The sequence below is a fragment of the Gavia stellata genome, chromosome 26 (genome assembly GCF_030936135.1).
Source record: "Gavia stellata isolate bGavSte3 chromosome 26, bGavSte3.hap2, whole genome shotgun sequence".
Classification (NCBI taxonomy): Eukaryota; Metazoa; Chordata; class Aves; order Gaviiformes; family Gaviidae; genus Gavia; species Gavia stellata.
In genome coordinates, this window is record NC_082619.1 from 9,693,872 (window position 1) to 9,715,013 (window position 21,142).

At 48.7% G+C, this 21,142-nt stretch overlaps 1 pseudogene; it reads right to left on the reverse strand.

The window, feature by feature from the left end:
- Positions 1-20,630, reverse strand: part of LOC132319257 (hydrocephalus-inducing protein homolog) — a 121,043-nt pseudogene extending 100,413 nt beyond the window's left edge.
- Positions 20,631-21,142: the final 512 nt, after the last annotated feature.

The window sequence follows — 21,142 nt, forward strand, 5'->3', positions numbered from 1 at the left end:
ACGCTGGGGATGGTTTACTTGTCCTAAACCGTTCAAAAGCACCAACACCCCTGGGGCCACACGTCAGTTTTACCCTTGGGCAGCGTATCTTATGGAAACGAATCTTTCAAACGAACCTCAGCTTCCGCTGATCCTCCTCTTCCTGTGTAGCAAAAGCCTTCCACTGGAAGTGGGCTATGATTTCACTCCGATTGTGGATGACCACGGATCCGTGGTTTGACAGCGAGAGGTAAGTCTTCTCAACTGCCAAGGAGTTCCTGTCTAGCCTGATGTTGACATCTCCAGCTGCTCCATAAAGGCTCGTGTGGGTATCTTCACCTGCAACAAAGCAAAGGGCAGTCTTTGCTCACCTCACTTGCTGATGGAAGTACCAGGAAGAGAGCAAACCACAGGTAACAGAAGAAAGCGTTACAGCTTTTAGCTGTATTAGCAGTTCCACGGATCAGCACATTTATCACATCCTCATAGCTGCCTGTGTACAGCACAAGGATGTCCTGGACACCATCTAAACCACCTTATTTCTGGGTGTGTTTGTAGAGGTTTATCCCCAACGTGACAGCATTTACAGTGGGATTTTTGAGACGTGCCCAGGTGGCCTTTGGGTTGCCATCCCACTCAGGTCACGGGGAATTCTGCATCAAAGTCATTCAGGTGACTCTGAGGAGTCCCACCACAGTCATAGCTTGACCAGGGTCTCCTGCAGGCACACCACCAGTGGTGGGTCTCTCCTGAGGATCCCTTGTTGCTGGCAAGCAAAGATGCCTGGGGGCATGTGGACAGAAAAGGGAGGTTCAGAGGAACAAGTGCAGGGACAGCCCATCGCAGGATGGCACGCAGAAGAGAACTTCACTGTGTTGTAGAAGCAGTGCCCTCACTTGCTGTTTGTGAAGATATGTCAATGAGACTGGTGGGGCACAGTCCACACCAGCCTGCCCATTACAGTCCTGCAAGCCCATTTCTTCAGCCTGGATCCTGTTGCTTATGCCTGAGCGTGCAAGTCTACGCTGCATATTCCCAAGCTATTCAACGACCAGAGTGAGGACATCTTTGCTTTCCAACTCAGACCAAGCTGAAGAGGAGAGAGCCTTGCCTGTGCACATCAACTGATTAATGGCTGGAGTCTTGCTGGGGTACCTGCCAGCATTTCACCCTCCAGAACAGACTCCCACCAAAGGCTCCCTCATTCCCAGAGCTTTCAAACCTTCATTCTTCCCAACCAAGGAACTCCTGGGAGTCAGCCGAGCTCAAATGTCACTACCAAGCCCACTCTTCCTGTTGTGGGTGAGTGTTTCCCAGGTGAGATGCAAACAGCAAACATCAGACATGCTCTCCAGAAATGGCATTTCTAGGGAGTGGTGCTTAAAGCCTCCGAGCCAGCCCCAACTGACAAGCGCAGCAGCCCGGCCATGGCCTGGAGGGCATCCCTCTGCAAAGGCAGAGCCTTCTCCTCACTGCAGGGCTTACAGCAAGGCAGCCAGTGGATGGACCTGCCTTTAAAAGGCTGCCATGCAACACCACAAGGGGAGAGCTGGACGGACTCCTTAAATCCTAAGCCAGGCAACACAGCAGAATCACATTCATTCTGGGAGCCGGGTTGGGGAATGAGGCAAGACTCGCCCTTAAAACAGTAGATCTCTACGGTCAGTCATTCATCTCTGCACATGGAGAATTCAGCCTTCATGCCTGTACAATCCTCAATTTCTTTGCTCTTAAGGGAGTCTGGAGTGGCAGGGATTTGTGGCCAGAGCTGAGTTACGTTGGGAGAACACACCAGCAATGTTTCCAAGGACTGGACAATCTGCCTCCTAGAATGGACAATTTAGCATATAAAAATCACTGAACTTCAGAGGAGTTAGAGGCAGGTATGCTTTATAAGCATTACCTTTCCCCTGCGCTGAATCCTCGGCATACATTGGCAAGCAGATGAGCCAGGACCCAAGAAATGGGAGACAGGCACAGTGCTTCGAGCATGCACAACTCAGGTTTATGGAAACACAAGCTAATCCTCCACAACCATCAAGACAAACTACTACAAAATAAACACCGTGAAAACTGTCACCTCACTGTCTAAACCCATGGCCACGTGGGTCTTGAAGTATTGGGTATAGTTCTGATCTCAAAAAAACTAGCTGAAGCATTTGAAATTAATAGAGAAGGGCAGAAAGTACAATTAAAAGTATGGAGCAGCTTCTATATGAAGACTGAACAGATTTCTCGGTTGAGGAATCCGTATGGGAGATAGATGGGAGAGGTTTGTAAAAGCACGAATGGCCCAGGAAATGTGAATAAGGAAAGACTTGTCATGATTTGTCACAAAACAGGAACCTGAGGGCCTGAAATAATCTTATTAGTCAGAAATTACACAAAAGTACTAGTACTTTTCCAGGGAAAAAGTAGTACTTTTCCAGTACTCTTTGTCAGTAAGAACAAGAGTCAAAGAAAGATCTAGCCCTCGGAATTTTATCCTATAGATTCTCTAGATGCATACAAATGAGGCACTTTTTTGTGCTTCTCTACCCGAAATTTCAGTAGTTCTTTCAAGAAAGCGCTGCCCATCCCATGAGCTTCTCAGAGTGAGCATAAACCATTCTCTGGGAATATGTCACTAACTGACAAATATTGAACAAAGCTGTGACAACTCATAAAGCCACAAAGAGCATTTGGAAGATACAGGAGCATTTTTGTAACCCCTACAAACTCGAGACAACTAAAATGTTCACTGCTGGGCTAAAGCATCACACTATCACCTGGATTAGGACATCATGCTTCCCAGGACCAACAGTCAGGAATAGGGACAAACCAAACCTCTCTTTCCAGCAAGAGAAAACGCACACCAAGTGCATACATGCAACAGAGAAAGCGTCTCGTTCAGCATCACAAGATACCTCTCCTGAACCAAGGCCGACAGAAGCATTTTAACATGTCGCACCTTTTTCTTGAGTTTTCCCCACTCACTCCTAAAGCGACTTATAAAGCTGACGGTATTTCTGTGGCCTGATCTTGGCTTCTCGTACCCTAGCATACATTTTACACCTATCTCGGGAGGCACTGAGCACTGCCTGCCAAATCCCAACAGCCCTCAACTCCTGGCTACTTTAGTCCTGATGTTGGGAAGCACGGGCTGTAGATGGGTAGAGGGCAACATGGAAAAAAAGGTCTGTGGCAAGACAATGGAGAAGCAGTACATGGGACAGAGGTGTGTAAGAGACAGCAGGCACTGGAGAGAGTCTGACAGAGACATGTGTTCCCCACATTACGCTTCAAACATAGCGTTGTCATGGACTAAAACTTCATGCGTGCATACGCATGCTGCAATGGAGAGTCGAGGTTTCTCCCTCCTCCACTCAGCAACTCCCAGAAAAACAGCATTCCAAAAATCTCATTCCCATTTGAGGGGATCTACTTTAACAACCCCCTCAACACCAACTACTCTTCACTTTTATCCGAGGTAAAGCTGGGGCAGGGCAGGTACCCCTGGAGAGGGAATTGAGGTGGCTGGGACAACGGGGAATGATGGCAGAAGACTGTCACGAGGAGGTGCTGGGTGCAGAACACCATCCTGACACCAGGGTCCCCCAGGGAGGAACCAGCGCACAGGACATACAGAACAAGGACAGGCTCAGCCTCTGCCCCTTATCTGTTCACTTCTAAGCACTGAAACATGCAGAGCTTTTGGAAGAAAATGTTTTAGAAGTTGCCCACAAAGCAAACTTAACATTATTCTGCTTAGAAAGGGCTCTGCTTTGAAGGACGCAGAGAGCGTGCACCACGCAGCGCCCAGCACTTACCTGTGTCGTAGTGAACTACCAAGGACCTGGAATGGTGCCCGGTCTTCAGCGGGTGAAACTCCACTGTCACTTGCATGGAATCACCAATCCCAAGAGTCCCGACGGAGGGATCGACAGAGAAAGGGCTGCAAGGCAAAGACAGCTATCAGGACTATTGCGGGAGATTTGGGGACTATATTCCTTTGGCAGTCTAGTTCCCTTCAGCTCACTTGCGCAAGCAAGGAGCAAACAAACCACAGCCAGCGGAAGACAAACACAACATACAGGATCAGAAACAGAGCGACTGACTCCCGCTTCTGCAGAGATCCAGCCCTCAGAAGATCCCATGGCATAAAATGACCTCATCTCCCCCATGCTCTGCGTCTCTGCAGCCTCAGGAGTCCAATTGCTAGCAATACCATCAGAGAACGGCTTGTGAAGAGCACAGAAATGGTAACAGCTATTCGCATGCACAACCTGATGCTGATTTCCTCAGGAATCTGTCTTTTCCTGCCACCCAGAAACCTCACCTCAAGAGATGCAAATGTCAAGGCAATACCTGTTTCAATGAGATCACAGCCTAGAAATCAGACAGAGAATAAAAGGGACTAATTATGGTTCAAATTGCAGAATCCTTTTTTTTTTACCTTGAAAGCATCCTGGTTTAGCCTAAGAAAGGGCAAGTTTTATCGGCATTTCAATGAAAGCTGCTCTAAGAAGAAAAGAACAACAGGAAAAATCTGAATGCAAATGCAGACTGGAGTGATACCACAGCATGGAAACAAAACACAAAAGGAGTATCCCATTTACAGCCTGAACAATTAAATCCCTAGCGAAATGAAGCGCCATTAACAGGAGCATATCAAGGCAAGTTTAAGAGGAGGTCTTCTCTCTGTTCACAAGCAATGCAATCTGGGACTCCGGGTTGTACTCCAAGCTCGGTAACTGTTTGCCTGGCCCGCCAGACAAAGTCTGTGCAATGTCTTGGAAATAATTAGGAAAATGTGTTGGCGTACTGTGGATTTAATATGAGCAGTTATGATTTGTCACCAGGTAAACAGCTCTTGGCTGATAGAAACAAAACTCGATGCTTTAATGCTTAGGGCTAAGTCAGGTAAAACATGCTTCTGCACAACGGCAGCTGCGCTTCATGGCTCTTGTACAGCCACACTTAGAAAACAAAAGTTACTGGGTTTAGTGCTTTGCTGGTGGTCAATTTGTCACCTTAAAACCACGTTCTGGAGAGTTTTACCATGATTAGAGGACGCAATGCGCACACCAAAATAATGAGAACAACTGGAGCCATGCGCCAGCTGAACTTTGCTCACCTAAGTAGTGAAAGCTGATGAAATTGAACTCAACAGAGCAGTTGGCAAGGACAGTGCAAAAACATGCCTGACTTTACTGGGTATTTAGTTTGGTGGTGACAACTAGATCTGGACAGCCCCGAGGAAAACTGTACACCGATTTGCAAGTTCCTGCCTAGGTATTCTCCACAGCGATAAGCAGCAGCCTGCTGAAATAGCATCCTGGAAGCCTGCTTAAATAGCTTTGCCAGCCTTTGGTGGAAGCTCCTCTTGGACCCTCACGTTTCACAGGACCAAAGTAAGAAGTCTTCTTTCGAGCCCTGCTTTCGTGGGGAAGAAATTGAGGCTACTCAGGTGCACCAAGTCAGACAGCGGGTCTTTGCTGCATTCTTGACCTCAGCTCCTACACCGAGACCTCTGGGACCAAACAACTCTCAGCTCATTATCAACCAACTGAACTGGTTTCCTTGCAGATGCAGTGTCAAAAACGCATTACCCTCTCCAATTCAGCAAACCCCAAAATGGGTGACTGCCTTCTGAGACCAAAAGGAACAGCACAGGCTGACTGCAACACCATTCACATCAGGCATTTAATAGGGGACCACCGGAATACCCTGTGCTTGTGGCCTCCCAGAGCACGGGTGTATTTGGCTGACAGTGGTATGCAACTGTTTCAGAAAGTACTTACCACCAGCAGGTTGCAAGCTAGCTACTAACATTCTAACACTCTCCAGGAAACCTAGGAGAGATAAAGCTCTAGGAGAGATAAAGCTCTAGGAGAAAATGCCCCCAACCCCTGCACCACAGAGTTGCTGCATCTTTTGCCTGTGCCCTCAGTAGCATTCTGCTTGGGGGCTGTAGTGCAGTCTTGAAGCCCGTGTCTGCTCGTCTCCACTTAAGAGCTCATTCTCCTTAACGATATTTGCTCCCAGGGACCAGACCAAACCTACCGGAAAACAAAGTTCCTGGACCACACGGTGGTACTGTCAGGACTTCAGTACCCTCAGCTTTGATCAACTGATCTCCAATTGCTCAGAATTACTTGCCAATAGACACAGCTGCTGATCAACTCTTAAATGTCTCTGCCACCAGCTCATAGCCGGTCATTTCCTAACACTGCGTTTGGTGTACATGAACTGAGCTCCTAGAGCTGTCATCTGCCACGCACTATCCCATACAACCCAAGGGCGGTCAGGTTGCCTTCCTTTACTTGTTCTTTCAAACTAACAGAACTGGTCTTGTGAGAGGCTGTGCTGGAGACACCACTGCAGTATGAAACTTCCCTGCAGCTTGCCGAGTTTTATCGGAGGTTGCATCATGCTTAAAACACTGTAAGCAACTGCCAGACCCACATGTCCTGCCCAGTTCCAGCTACGCCTGCAATACAGCAGCTCAGATGCTCTGGTTCTTTTTTGTTACTGCTTACCAAATCTATTATCACGCAACAGTATTTTGCACAAGCAAGATGTTGAGTTCCTTTACCTCTGAGTGCTCATGCGGTAGCGGGCCTCCCGGTTCCCGATGTTGCGAACCAGCAGTGTTTTCTGGGTGCTGTACTTGACTGGACAGACACCGAAGTTCAGCTGGTCAGGGAAGTCCAGGATGGCTCGGGCACCTATAGCTCGGATCGGCACAACGAACTTTTCCCTTTCCGTGATGCAGGTGACCCGGTGGAAGTAATCCTGCAGGGAAAGAAACAATCTCAGCACAGTGCGTTTAGTACCATCCCCACGGCAGAAAGAAAGCTGCTGTTTTCTAGGACTCTAACAGGAGCATTCAATAATATAATACTCCTTTTTGCCTGAATGACCTTTCAGTCCAGTAGCACGACTTGAACAGGGCTGCTAACTCGCAAAGAAGGAACAACCCCCTTGAGTCACCTGCTTTCCCAGCAAGCTGGCAGAACCAGACAAAATCATCTGACACTTGGATTCTGAGGCACCAAAATTGAGTCATTTCATGTACGGGATTACAGCAGTAACAAGAACGCCACTGCAGACTATTAAAGGCACCACTAAGAACTCAGTTGTGCCACAGGGCCAACTCCAATCCCAGCAACGCAGTGACCTCCTTGAAGCTTGCCAGGGGATGCTCAGGTACATTTTCAGAAGGACTTTGCCACATGCACGATCAAGAGTCAGTCTGGTGAAATACTTAACAAGTTGGACACAATAATTGGTTTATATCAGCTGAGTGTAGGGTACAGGTGTATTTCCCGCCCCTTCCCATAGCATTATGGAGACAAAGCTGGGGACACACACCCTTAAAAGGTTATCTGATCCACCTCCCCACCCCAGAACTGGCTCAGCTCTGTACCCACACTACTCAAGAGATGTTTGACAAGTACTTGAAAGCACTAACAACTCCACCCCTGCCCTCAGCAGCCTGTTCCAGCTCTGCCCTAGGCTTAAAGAGAGTTCTTCCTGTGTCTAATCTCAATTTCCCTTTACATCTCCTCTTAGCCTCAGGGGAGGCAGCAAACAGCTTTGCTTCCCCTCCCCTGCATAACTGATGTCTTCATCACCTCCCTTTTGTACAGTCTCCAGAATAAGGGACTTGCTGCCTTGCTAGCATGCCTCCCTGAGGCAGGTCAGACATCCCGACCAGAGCAAACTCAGCTCTGCTATTCCCAGTCATTGGCTTGCTCAGAAAAGAGACAGACAGACCCCCCCCCCCTCAAGCTGTCTGGCATTTAGCAGTAGGGAGGTGAATCCAATCACCAAAATCATGCTGCTGTAGGGTTGAGCAGATCGATCTCCAGATCTACAGTGTGGCATAGCTGGGCTGGAAGTATCACCTTGCCCCCCGCTGAAAGCAGTGGTACAACTGTTTAGTAGGGCCAGGAGCCATTACCTCCAGCAGCTCTTAGTGACCAGTTGATAAAAGCTCTGCCTCTTATCACTCACTTGCTGTCCTGATCTTTTTTCCACTCAGTGCTTTTATCTCCTTTGGTATTTTTATAATTGTTGAAGCAGCAAGCAGACAATTTAGGATTTGCACACAGCAGCAAACCCCCTCAACCAGACAAGATTCCGATTCCTCTGCCCTTGGGATTTCCTGCTCCCATACCCATCCTCTCCAAGCCTGCAAGGGACCTACAGCAGCCAGACGAGGCACAGACACAGAGCTACAGCTTTAGCACAGCAGTTAACACCCAGCGCCTACCAACCGCCTGCTCGGCTGGGGTTTAAGGTTGCAGTAACAGACGCTGTCACATCCAAGGAGGAAAAAGAATAAAGAAGGATCTTTTATTCTGGGTATCTCAAATATTCACACTGGATATTGCAGAAGGGCTTTTGCTTCTCATATTTGGAAGGCAAAATACCAGGAAAGGAACTGCAGCAAACGACCTACAGACTGGAAGATCACATTTCAGGAATGCGTTTCATCCTCAGCAAGTCCTTCTGAATTAGCAATTTTGTACTCAACCTTGCAGCCTAAGCCCTCTAAAATAAAAGCTATGGGCAGCCCATGTGAATTTAAAGCACCTATTAGCTGGGTACTTCACATCCTGGACTGTTTCGATCCTCAGAAACTGCATTAGCAAATAAAGAATCCTATTTACTTTTTTTTTTTTGTTATTTTGGCCACACTACTGTAACAAAGGCATTGTAAATCCAATTGAAATCTGCGTGCCTTATTAAGTCTGGGCATGCCATACTGACTTATCTCTCCCTTCCAGAAGCCAGGTAGACAGAGGAGGACGCAAGGAGTTCAGATCAGCAGGGGGATAAAGAAAAAAGAAAACTTCAACAATTGGAGGCATTTGAGGGAAGTAAAAGGAAATAATCTTCAAGTCATTGTCGTTGCTAAGGAGCAGATCAGCAGCAATGTAAATAAGAGCCCAAGGAATCAATCCCCCCCAAAAGCAAGCACAGGCAGCCTTCCCAGCTCTGCTGCCGGTGAGGGGCACTGGGACTGCCTGCACAGCAGCACCTGGGGAAGGGACTTCTCCAGGCGTGCGAAGACAAGGCTAAAGCAACAAGGATTTGGCCTCACAGAGACAACCGCGACCTTTGAGAGAGAAAGCTGCCTCTTGCCATTCACCTACACACATGTTGTGTGCTGAGCCCCTTCTCCAGGGACACCCTGGGATGGTGCATCCTCTACAAAGCTTGACTCAAAGCACTTCAGCACGTGCTGACCCTTCAACCGTGCTCTAGGACCCCAAAGTGGGACCTCACAGCAAAGTTGAAGGCAGCGTCAGGCCAAACGGGGTGGGGGGGGAAACCAAGGAAAGAGGGGTGCTAGGCAGAAGCTGGCTGCTCATGCTGCTGTGAATCCATGGTCCCGTAAGCTTTTGAAAGCTGAATCGCCCTCCCCTGGAAGATCAAGGCTGCAATTCTCCACTGCAGCACTGCCCTGTCTTACCAACTCTGCTATGCACTTACTCACAGTCTAGGGGTACAGTCGAAGCCAGTTTAAGATCTTGTTTGACTTTGCAACTGCAAACCCTTAGCAGGCTGTTTAAAACCAGGTCTCTAAGTAAACATGCCTGGGTGAGGGAGGGGTTGCATCACTTCCATGCTTTAAAGACCGTTGTGTTTAGATGCAGCTTCAGGCTATAGATTTTCATGAAAATACGACTTCATGCTTCATACAGCTCCGCTCTCAGTTTCAGGGAAAATACAGTTCATTGTATGATGGTTCCTCTTCTCTTACTCCCCTTTGATAAGCAGTAAGTTACAAGCTCTGGCCTGCAAAGCATCACCGATGGCATTTGAATTAGCACCCGCTGAAATTAAAGCAACTGCTTGTATCAAAGGTGTCACTTCAAGCTCTTTGCAAACTCAGGCTAACATTCATTACTGTCACAGAGATAGCAGCCTTAACTGCCCAGTATGCCAGCAAACTCGGATGTCAGTTTTACTGTAGAACCGATCCTCCTGTAGAACCTCACTGGGTTCCTTGCAGCAGGCAGCAGCAAAGAGGAGATCCTTGTAGCATGAGGTAGCATAGTAAGTCAAACAGGGCAAGCTCCCTGCTGAAACCATCATACCATCAAGGCTGGAAAATAAGGGCCGTTAAAAGAGAGGAGGGAGGCTGGAGGATGAAGATGGCTTCAGACGAGAAGGGGTACCCCTCCTCCTGCCTCCCTCAGCTACCAAGTCACAGGATGCTTTGAAATCAGTCCCTTCGCTCCAGGTTCATTTTGCACAGGGCCATTTGCCTTGATCTTCTGCCCCTTTCCTCCTCCCCGGAGTCTTCTTGAAAGTATACTTGGAATAGCTTCCGTGTGCTACAAAACATCTAACACGGCTGGACTGAATTTTAAACGAGTTCATTTCAGTAATGGAACAGCTCATAGTCCTGTCATATTTCATATTAATCAATGAGCATTAATTCAGCCTCCACTGAGCATCGGTAATGAATTTTGCAAACCTTACAGACTGAACTCGGATTGCCTGAAAATATTGTATTGCTACAGTGAAAAGAACAAGAGGACAAAACAAAATAGGCTGTGCTGTGGTTTTATATTCTTCTTCCTTCCTTCTTCCTTTAAGATAATCTATTGATAAGCCTAAAGGACACACAAATGTCAGTATTTCTGGTTGTTGCTTATTTGCCAGTCAGTTCCATGATAGTTTCCAGTTAGCCAGAGACTGTCAGACCATCGCGCAAGGACACCCGGGAACACAGGTGGCTCGAGAACACCCCCGCTGTACAACCGGAGCCATAAAACAGAAATGCGTACATCAGAAGCAGCAAGAACAACTAATTGCACATGTTGCCCAACAGAAGAATTAGCATTTCATATTTGTAACACAAGTGCCAATAAAGAGACATGTCAGCTATTTATACACTTTCTGACAGTCCAATCACGTGGCACATTCCCAAATGACTGCGAGACAATAGGAAACTGCTCATTTTTCAAGAAAGGCCTGCATGGCACATGGCATTTCAGCCACTAACAACTCCCATGGTCCTTTTAGTTAGGGCTTAGCTGCAATTTTACTCCCCTGAATCGTGAGAGACTTCACTGAAGTCAGACGTACCCTGGGGAAGAACAGATTCAAATCAAGAGAATTAGAGAAACCAGCTCCACACCAGGAAGACTTGCCAACCTTGACAGAGGGGTTTGTACCTGCATCCCGATTCACTGGGTTGTCCACAATCCCCGTAGATCATGGAGCAGCAGAGAGGCAGAGGCTGCGCCAAGGGAGCACTCATAAGCCTTCCACAGCTAAACCACAGATATTCTGCATGCCAGCAACTGCAAGCCCAACGCAGCTGGCTTTACAGAACCATTTCCCAGAGCCTGCCTCTTTGCTAAGGGGTTTTCAAGGTGCTCTGCACCTCCTGACCATGCTACTGATGCATTTGTAGCTGAGCTACAGCACTTGGGTACTTCGCTGACTCACGCTCCACCAAGGACGAGACAAAATGTTCGATTTGTACAAAATACTGATTCGGCTGTATAAACCCCTACGCGCTCCTCACCGAGCAGCACGCACCCCTCTCCCAATGCCCTGCACAACCCCTGCACGGGGCACAAAACCCAGTTCAGCAGAAACCCGCCGGGGTGTCGCCGAAGCTGTGCGGAGGACCTCTCGCTGGCAGAGCTCCCTACTCCAGACGCTCGCCTGTTCAAGGGCAAGACAAGGGACAAAGTATTCATCATCAGTGCTCTTGGGGGTTATCTCACCCTACTTCTACTTGTGGTGATGTTCACGTGTTGCTCTGCTGCCTCTCGAAACTTGAAGAGCAGCACTTTGCTGCCCTTCATGGGCGCCCGTTTACCTCTTCCACCCCAAAAATGAACACTAATTTATACTAATAAATCACATTTTAAAGGCACCAGTGTACTTTGCAAAGCCTACCTCAGTGACATTAAGCTCTCGTGTCACTTGGGTAGCATGGAGAACTGCCCGAGGCAAACATAATTTTTACCCTAAATATTAATGATATTGAATGATTTCTCAGTCCCTCCAAAGGAACAGATTATTTCACAAGCATGGGGAGCCAGGCACCACAGGGCATTTCCTCTTCAGTTTTCTATACCCATACTGTTTGAGGACAGGACAAAGTGTTAAACTGAATCTAAGCTGCAAATGGAAGATGAGAAAACAGCTATGCCCAAAGAGATCTTGCACCTCTGGCCTGCTGCAGAAAAACCAGCTGGCTCAGAGCTATCCCCTAACCTTGCCTCTCCAACAAAGGCATGCGAAAAACAGTGCTAAGAGGTGGCGGGGGGCTGGCGGAAGGAGTCAGCCTGCCTGTCTTTGTCTGCCCGCAATGCTTCCTCCCTTCCCTGCCATGGACTAAATCCTCTGTATTAACAAGCCTCCAGGTAACAGCACTGACCCTTCACACCACAGCACGGAGAATCAGACTTGCCAGGGCCACGGCACTGGTGTTCAAACCTCCAAGCAAAAGTATGTGTGGCACGGAATAGGCGCCAGGTGACAGAACAACCACAATAACACGCATGAAGACACAGCCACATCAGTATTACTGCCCACAGGCTCTGGGGTAAGGGGTCTGCCTGCAGACTGTACCTGCCCCTTTAGTCCTTTACGTGCTCTGCCAGGCAGATGTCTCACTGTCATCTGCAGCACACCAACCTCCTGCTGAGTTAAGGACATCTAGAGCTCAGTGGCTCTGCACCAGGCTGGCTCCCTGCCATGGGCACAGCACTCCCTCTCCCCTAGACTCACAGCTGGATCACAGGTGGGCAAGTATCCTCAGTAACAGCACGGCTGCAAGGCTTGGAAACACAGGGGATGAAAAAGCATCATCTTTGCTCCAGTCCAGAGCCAGGCAGGGAAGTGGCTGCCAGGTGGGAAAGAGAAAACCTCTCTGGATCTACTCATGCCTCTAGGATTTTCCATAATAATTACACCCCTGCCATTGAGATGGCTAAACATCTTATCAACACCCCTCCCTGACACTTTCCTACTCTTCCACATGCACCTTCCCTCACGAACGCTCAAGAAAGCACACCGAGGGAAAGCACAGCCTGCGAGTCCCTGCTGCAGTGCCTAGCAGCACCCTGCAATGCCAAGATGTGACCAGCTGCAGCCTGGAGCAGACCTCACAGCAGGGTGTGGACTAGAACCGGCATGCAAAAAAAGCGATTACTTTAGACACAACGTTCAGCTGTGTCACTACTGTGTCCAACGTGATATACATTAAGGTGACTGCAGTTTTCAAAGGTGGTGGTCCTCACTCTGATCAGGCTTACTTCGGGTCCCCCAAATAACAGGTCACTTTTAAAGAGACCTTTGTATTTACAATTAGTGGAGCAAACCCATAATTATGCAGCAACGGACAGATACTACAAACCGACACCTTGAGAGGCTGCCCCATCACAGACGGTAGACTCTCTTATCCCTGAAGCCAATAGACATTACGTTAAATGTGCCAGCACTGAAGGATAAAAACAGTCTGAAACGTAAGAGCCTCCAGCCTGTGAGAGCATAATCTTCACCATGGGCAAAGAGTTTCCCCCAGTTCCAGATCCAGTGCAACCCCACCAAAACCAGGACAGTTCCACAAAACCCACACTAGATGCCCTGGTCTGAATCCGGCCCTGCAGGTGCAGCTTCCACTGAAGGCACCAACCTCTTGGCACCTCCAGTCTCACCTTGTTCTCCTCAGGGGTGAAAAGGATGCGGAAAGTGGAACGCATGCCAGGTGCTACCTTACGGTACACATCCTTGGGGCCGATCAACTTGAAATAAGGTGAGCTCTCCAGGACGACCTTCACCAGCCGAGGAACCTGCAGGAAAGACATGAAACTATGACTTTGCCAGTTGTGGAAACACGAGGAGAAGAGACCTAGCCATGCCCTGGTGACATCCTGCCTCAACCACCTTTCCAAAGCACTTTTACCTCTCGAGGTACATACACATAATACACAAGGGTGGACCTGAATCCCTTCTGCTGGGGCAAAATAGCTCCAGGCCAGAGGCAGTAGGGCAATGCCCTGCTGTGAAGGAAGTGCCAAGCAGATAAGACACCAGCAGCATGGCGGTACGATACCAGAATCAAGTCATCCACATAGTCAACAAACCCCGAGAACCTGCTTGCTTCTGCCTGCGCACATCCATGCCATCACGCCTCTAAAGGGGGAATGTATCATCTGAAGGCAAAACAGGACATGTTATACTGGGGCAAGGAAGAAATTCACTTCTAACCTACCGGGTTTGAGCAGGGCAGTCAAGCTGCAATGCTACAGAGTCATGCAGGCAGACCAACAAGAGAAGGAGACCACAGACATTGTGGCCTTACTGGGAATAAAAGCAAGCTGAGGAGCAAAAGGAGGAACATAGGAAAACAAAGGGACAACCCCAGAAACAAGGAGATGGCTAAGAGAATTTAAAGGGGGCTGTAGAGAAGCAAGGAAGAAGCATGATACTCTACAAGGAAAGGCTGATGCAGAAGATCAGAGCAGTCAACTTACCACAATAATGGCAAGCCAGATGACCCCCCCAGGCTGTGCCTATCAATTATGGGCTTCAAAGGCATTTTCTGCCCTGAGATACATGACCAGCACTGACTCACACTGTGGTTTCATTATTAAAAGCCAATCTCAGCTCTCCGGAGGCTCTTGCTGCCTGCTGATTGTAGCCAGGCAGCTGCCAGTGCAGGCAAGGCAGATCTCTGGGCATTCCTCCCCACACCCGGGAGTCCCTGCAGGCACCCTGCTGCAAGTTTCTGCCCTCTGGGATGCCACAAACACAGAGACTGCACACAGGCATTTTCTAGCACGCGGATATCAACCCCTGAGCACCAAACCTCATCTCAGAAAGTCTAAAACAGGTGATTTTGACTGACAGGGAGCTTCACTGGGAAACAACGAACCCACATGAGGCTTGGCAAAAGTGGAGATTCATTCTGCACCACCCACCCGAGCCTCATAACCCACGGCCCAGGCAGTCCTGAACTCTCCAAACACCCTTTGCTCCCAGCAATCCCCTGGGGCAGCGAGCTCCCAGAGCCAATTTCACACTGCAGACAAACATTTTGGTCACCAAGTCCCTTGGGAGATGAGTTAAGACCTTCAGCAAAAGCCACCCAGAAGACGTGAGGAGCAGCCTGAAGACAGAAAAGCACTTGTACAAAACACAGGTACAAACAGGAAGTATGTAGCAAAGCACTTCTGTATTTGAATGATTACAGAGCCTCTCTTTGGAATACACTTTGCTGTCAGCTGGATTTTGATGGAGCAGACAGCACCAGGCTACCATGCAGTATAAGTCAGTATGATTCAGAAGAATCTGCAAAACTGGTGAGAAAACTGAGACAGAGCACATGTTGCTTTTCTCTAGGACATTATCAAAAGCCAACAAAATTAAAATATGATAACCTCTCTTAGGACTATCATCTCTAACTTTGTGTACTTAAATATGCCAAGGATTTTCCTTAGAGCCGATCTTACTTTCACACCAGCACTATCCAATGGTTGAGGTCTTACTAGCTTCAAAACTAATTCATTTTGGGAAAAAATCAACAGTTCACACATTGCCTCCTCTTTACAGGGCATACAAATCCCAAGGTGCAGCTGTACAAGTTTATTATTTTTTAGTGGGAATGGCAGAAATGTTGATGCAGATCTTCCTTTCCACTTGAGGAAGCAGGAATAGAGCAAATTAACTGTTTGCCTGTTGGCTGGTACTTGGCAAAGACAAACATTTTGAAGTGCCACATGGATAACGGAGCAGCTGAAGCCAAAACACTTAGTGGGAATGAAGCAGAGCCACAGGGAAAGAGAAACGGAGGCACACTTTAATCAGGAAAGGATACCTACAGCAAAGAGTGCCCAGAATCACTGTGGACCACACAAATGGTATCCCTGGGGCATGGGCATCCACGCTGCATCTTTCCAATATCCCCGAGCTGAACGCCAGACCAGGAATGGCGCAGCACTCTCCAGGAATAACTGAGGGACCACGCCTGCATCCTCCCTTGCCAAAGGGTCTTCTTTTCAACCGTGTCCCTGTCAAAACCTGTCCTCTCCAAATATACTTTGACTTCTCTTGCTTTTCCTCCACCTGCCATATGCCCCGACAGCGCTTTTTTGTCCACCTGTTTGTTTCCCCCAACAGGGAGATTTGGAGAGGTGGTTAATTCACCCGCTCTCGTGCACACTTCCATCTTCCCATCCTGCCGCCCTCCTCTCAGGGATACATCTTACTCTTCAGTACACAAGACTGTCTTTAATTACACCTTTCTTTTTCTGACCCTTCTCTGCTGCCAGCACACTTACTGCTAGGTGTCAAGAGAAACCCTTGCCTGTACAATGTTCTCTCCCAGAGCACCTTCTAACTCAGCTCCTTTCCTCGCTCCTCTCTTTTCCCACCACCTTGCTCTTGGCACATGCCTCACTCCAGCAAATATCTCCCCTGCTGAAATTCAAAAGGTCTCAATTCTCCTCTTTACAGTGGAACAAAATTGCTGACGTTTTTCAACTTTTCCCTTCTCAACTTCCTTGGGAAATCTCAAAACGATCACAATTTTTTCAAGGAAAGGTGGAGACCTTCAAGAGCATGTTACTGTGGATGGGCTGTGGTTCTCCAAAGGGAAAGCAGAGAGCCACGTTGCCTTAGAAAAACCTGGGCAGAACTGAATTAAACTCACCAAGAGCCTAAAGTGGCCCCTAAAGGCCTCCCACTGCTCCTGCTAAATCAGTCCGCTTCCACTGCTGTTTCAAAACACCCTTTCTGGAGTGCTAACACCACTAATTGTAACTTATTCCAACATAAAGCGGAGAAGACTCAACCCCTGTGCTCTGACAGTGAGCTGCAGAGGCAGCTAAACAGGTTGTGAGAGGCAGAGATGCCCTGCCACAAACCAAGGTTAACCAAGGAGCCACCAGAACGTGATACACACTCGAGGTAAAGCATGAGGGCAGGTACGGACTGTACAGCCCTCGACATTCCCCTCAATCCGGGGCTTTCGAGAGGAAGGATGCTGACTAGAAAAGCTCCTTTGGGCTAGATACCACCAACGCATGGCCAAAATCAGGGGGAGAATCTCCAGCATGGGAAGATTTCCACCAGCTCGCAAAATAAAGGTGTTGAGACATTTGATTCTGACGTGCTGCGCTGCAGCAGATAACTTGCTATGCTGTATACCACGTGAATTACACTGCTCTCCTCTTCCAGCACAGCGTTAAACCTCCACGTCCCAGCACTTACCTTGTCGGTGTTCCTCAGAATCAGCGGCGCTTCATAGACCTCGCAGGGGACGTAGCTCTGAAACACCACCTCTGATGGAAAAGGCTGAAACAAGCTCTGGTCCAGGTCAACTGAGGAGAACTGGAGATGCAAGAGAGAGCAGTGAGAGGTTCAGTTGCTGGGAAAAAAGATTCATGAATGAGATTCCTACATTGATCTCCCGGGAAGTACAGTCTCTTGGTGACTATGTCTGCCCAGCTCACACTAGGGAAACAGGAGCTCACCCACCTGTGTTCTGAGCTCAGCAAAAGTTTCTGGGCCACGCTGAGCGGGCTCAAGCTAAGAAGCTCTTTTGGGAGGTGTTTCTCCAGGTTTCCTTCTCCAAAATGCAAGGCAGCGCTTACCTCCAGCAGAGCCCTGTGCTAACGGGGTTACACAGCTCCAGAGCACTTACTGAAAGAGCCATGAGCGCTCATGGAGCAAGCGAAACCCAAGAATTTACGTGACACTCCGTGGGAAACCATTTGGGGATGATCTTTACTCTGAGACAGAGAGACCAAGTCCCACACATCCCCAGATATCATTTTTTGATACAGAGCCTAGAAATCCGTAAGAAGAGAATAGTACCAGAGGAGGTAAGGCCAACAAGAAAGTAACAGTAGTTAGGAAAAAGACATGTGAGGTGAACATTGGATGGTGATAAGGTTCAGCTCTTTTCTCAGCATTACTGGGCAACTTGAGTAAGACTGGACTTGAGATCTCCTTTTGCCATGAGCTTTAAAAGGGATGCTTTATTGTATTCTATTATTGCTCTTAATTAACACCACTGCAGAAGCATGGCTGAAAACATACACAAACAGCAAATGCTTACAGAGCAGAGGCACTACTTTGAGGAAATTCCTCCCTGCTTTGTCTCCCCTCTTCCAGCTGCACTGTTCCCCCTCGAAAGACATGGGCAGGTCTCCACGTGTGGCTGCGGCACACTGCCAGTTATTTGTGCACTCGTCTGACGCATTCCCAACTCCCGTGCTGTCTAGGGCAATCCTTAACCAATCCGTTACAGGTCTCTGGCTGGCAATTTTCCACTCAACAGCCTACCTCAGCAATCTACCCACTTGGACTGCGCGTTGTACTGAGCAGTCCTGTAAGAAAAGCAGCTTTAAAGTAAACGTTGATCCAGATAAAGCACCTCCACATCGCCTCTGCCCAGCGTGATTCCCCTGTATATCTGGCAGCCTGCAATTTCTAACACCCTGCAAGGGTCCCACACATTGTTCCAACCCAAAGCATTAATGCAATTGGTTTTGTTAAATCTTGAATAATTACCGTAGGCCCTCAGCTTTCAAAGGCCAATGCTGCCACCGTTGAGGGAGTCCGATGACCCCAAGCATTTGACAGCAACTGTACCGAAGCGAGATGCGACTACTTCAGCAGGAGGATGGAAAATGGCAAGCTCCTGCCCTGGTGCCCTGCCCCAGCCTTCCCCCAGTATCGGGCTTTAGCACTGGTAGCTAAATTCCAGCAAAACCCACCAAGTTCAGCAGAGGTTATTCGTATTGGCTACTAAGCATATCAGGACTTCAATGTCTCACCGGGGAAAAATGTTTTACTTTTCCCCCAGCAGAAGGAACTCCACCACCACCAGCAGTTCACAGAATCACTAAGGTTGGAAAAGACCTGTAAGATCATCAAGTCCAACCGTCAACCCAACCCCACCATGCCCACTAAACCATGTCCCGCAGTGCCACGTCCACACGTTCCTTGAACACCTCCAGGGATGGTGACTCCACCACCCCCCTGGGCAGCCTCTTCCAATGCTTCACTGCTCTCTCCGGAAAGACATTTTTCCTAACCACCAACCTAAACCTCCCCTGGCGCAACTTGAGGTCATTTCTTCTTGTCCTATCGCTAGTCACTCGGGAGTTGGAAAGGACAACAGGACCTAGTCACCGAGGTATTCAGAGAAGCTGGAGGCAGGCCTGTCACAAGCACGCACCCTCTTCAAATGTCACCAACAGCAAGGAAAAGGGCAGGAAAAGGCTACCTTTTGATGGGAGGTTTCACTCATGTCTAGAAGCTGGATAATTCGGGGCCGCCTCATCTCCCGAGTGCTGGCCAGCCTCTGCTCCGTGGTGAGAGACATCTCCTTCAGGAAGGCCGAGGGAGTCAGCTGAAATGCAAAACACCAGCAAGAGTTACACAGATGCCTTTCTTCAGAAAGGCTTTTCTTCTTCAACTGCCACTGATGAATAATTTGTGATCACAGCCACTAGGATACTCCTGCAAGTCCCCTAAGTTACCTGCTGAAATATTTAACATCAGTAAATTAATGATATAGAGCCGAACACACACGCTCTAACCAAGTGGCTCTGCCCCGCCATTAGCTTCTCCTTCATGATTTCATGTGACATGTTTGGGGATTTCTGCTCTTCGGGCATTTGTTTTCTTTTTAGTTTTGCTGGATTGAGCCAGTGACCTTTGAAGACAGTGGAGAGGAGTTATCAGAAATCCCCAAACTCTATCCTTGCACAATGCTCACAACCAACACGTGTGTGATGTCACAGCTGGGTGAGTCAGAGGAGAGCAGAAAAGCAGCGTTGTGCCAAGGCTGACGTGGAGAGGAATGGCTCCAAGTTTTAGTTATCTCTTCTTAATTAGCACTTGTTTTCTCCCTGTTCTGGCCTCACAGACCCCTCTGCAGAAGTACACGGAGATATCTCCTTGACAGAGCCTGAGCACTAGGTCATCTCCAGTCAAGTGAGCTCCAGTCAGCAAAGGGGACGTCTGTGGATGGGAAGGAAGAATCGCCCTGACTCCACTGCTGTTTGCAGGGCTGGATCCGTGCTCCACACAGGATACGAGATACAATTACTGTTTTGCAACCTGTTCTGTCTGGGACCAGCCACGTCTTCAGGCAGAGCTCAAGCAGCCCACCACATGCCCGGCTGCCTGGAGGGCAGGTACGGTCAGAGCAGCACTGGCAAGTATGCCTACGTGACAGAAGATATTACTGCCCACACAAAGAGGATGGAACGAAGCACACACTCACGCTTCAGCTATTCCAGTGCAATGCCCAGGACATTCATTTAACTTGGCATCCGGGCAAGACTCTGGACCTTCCCCGAAGCAGCACGCACTCCATCCCCCACTGCACCATGACAGCCACCTCCAGCAGAAGCCGGGCAGCAAAGCGATGGGGAGGTGGGGTCCAGCTTCACAGTGCTGCTAGACAACACGAGGGGAAGGCGAAGGAGGGACACAGGGGGAGTTTCCAGCCTTAACACAGGTCCTGCCCAGCCACAGCAGGTACTTACAGTTACAGACTCCTCTGTCTCTCTGACTAGCTTTGGAAAACGAGGTGCTACCACTTTCCTCTGGAATCCACCAGCCATTTTGGAGGATCCCATGGACAGATGCATCTTGCCAGTGGCCATCTCTCAGCTCACCTGGAAGGAGCAACAACGGAACTTTGAAACTCTAGAATCCCATTCATGGCAGAACCAGAGGACACACCCACGTCTCCAGGCTGCGGCATCCTTCCAAAGTGGAGAACTTAAGGCCTCCCCACCCTGTTCCGTGATTAGACCATATTTAAGTGGCACAGTCAACATTCATAGCAGTAAAACCCCAGAACAAACATTCCCTGAGCCAAAACAGCCAAAACAGCCTCGTGGGACAGCACCCCCAGAGCCACAAACACACACCAGGGCCTGCTGGCATTTCTCACCTTCCCCCACTTCCATTACTTTGGAACCCCATTTACTGGAATTATTAACCCAATCTCTGTTAGTATCCAAATTGCCGTTTATTCCTCTTTACAAGTTTTCTGGTGGGAACAGAAGGAAGGGAAATGTCACTTAGCTGCTTCATTTTGCCAGGGCAGCTGACCTGATGGGACTGTGTGCCTGACCCTACTAAGTGCTCAGAGTACTATGAACAACCTTAA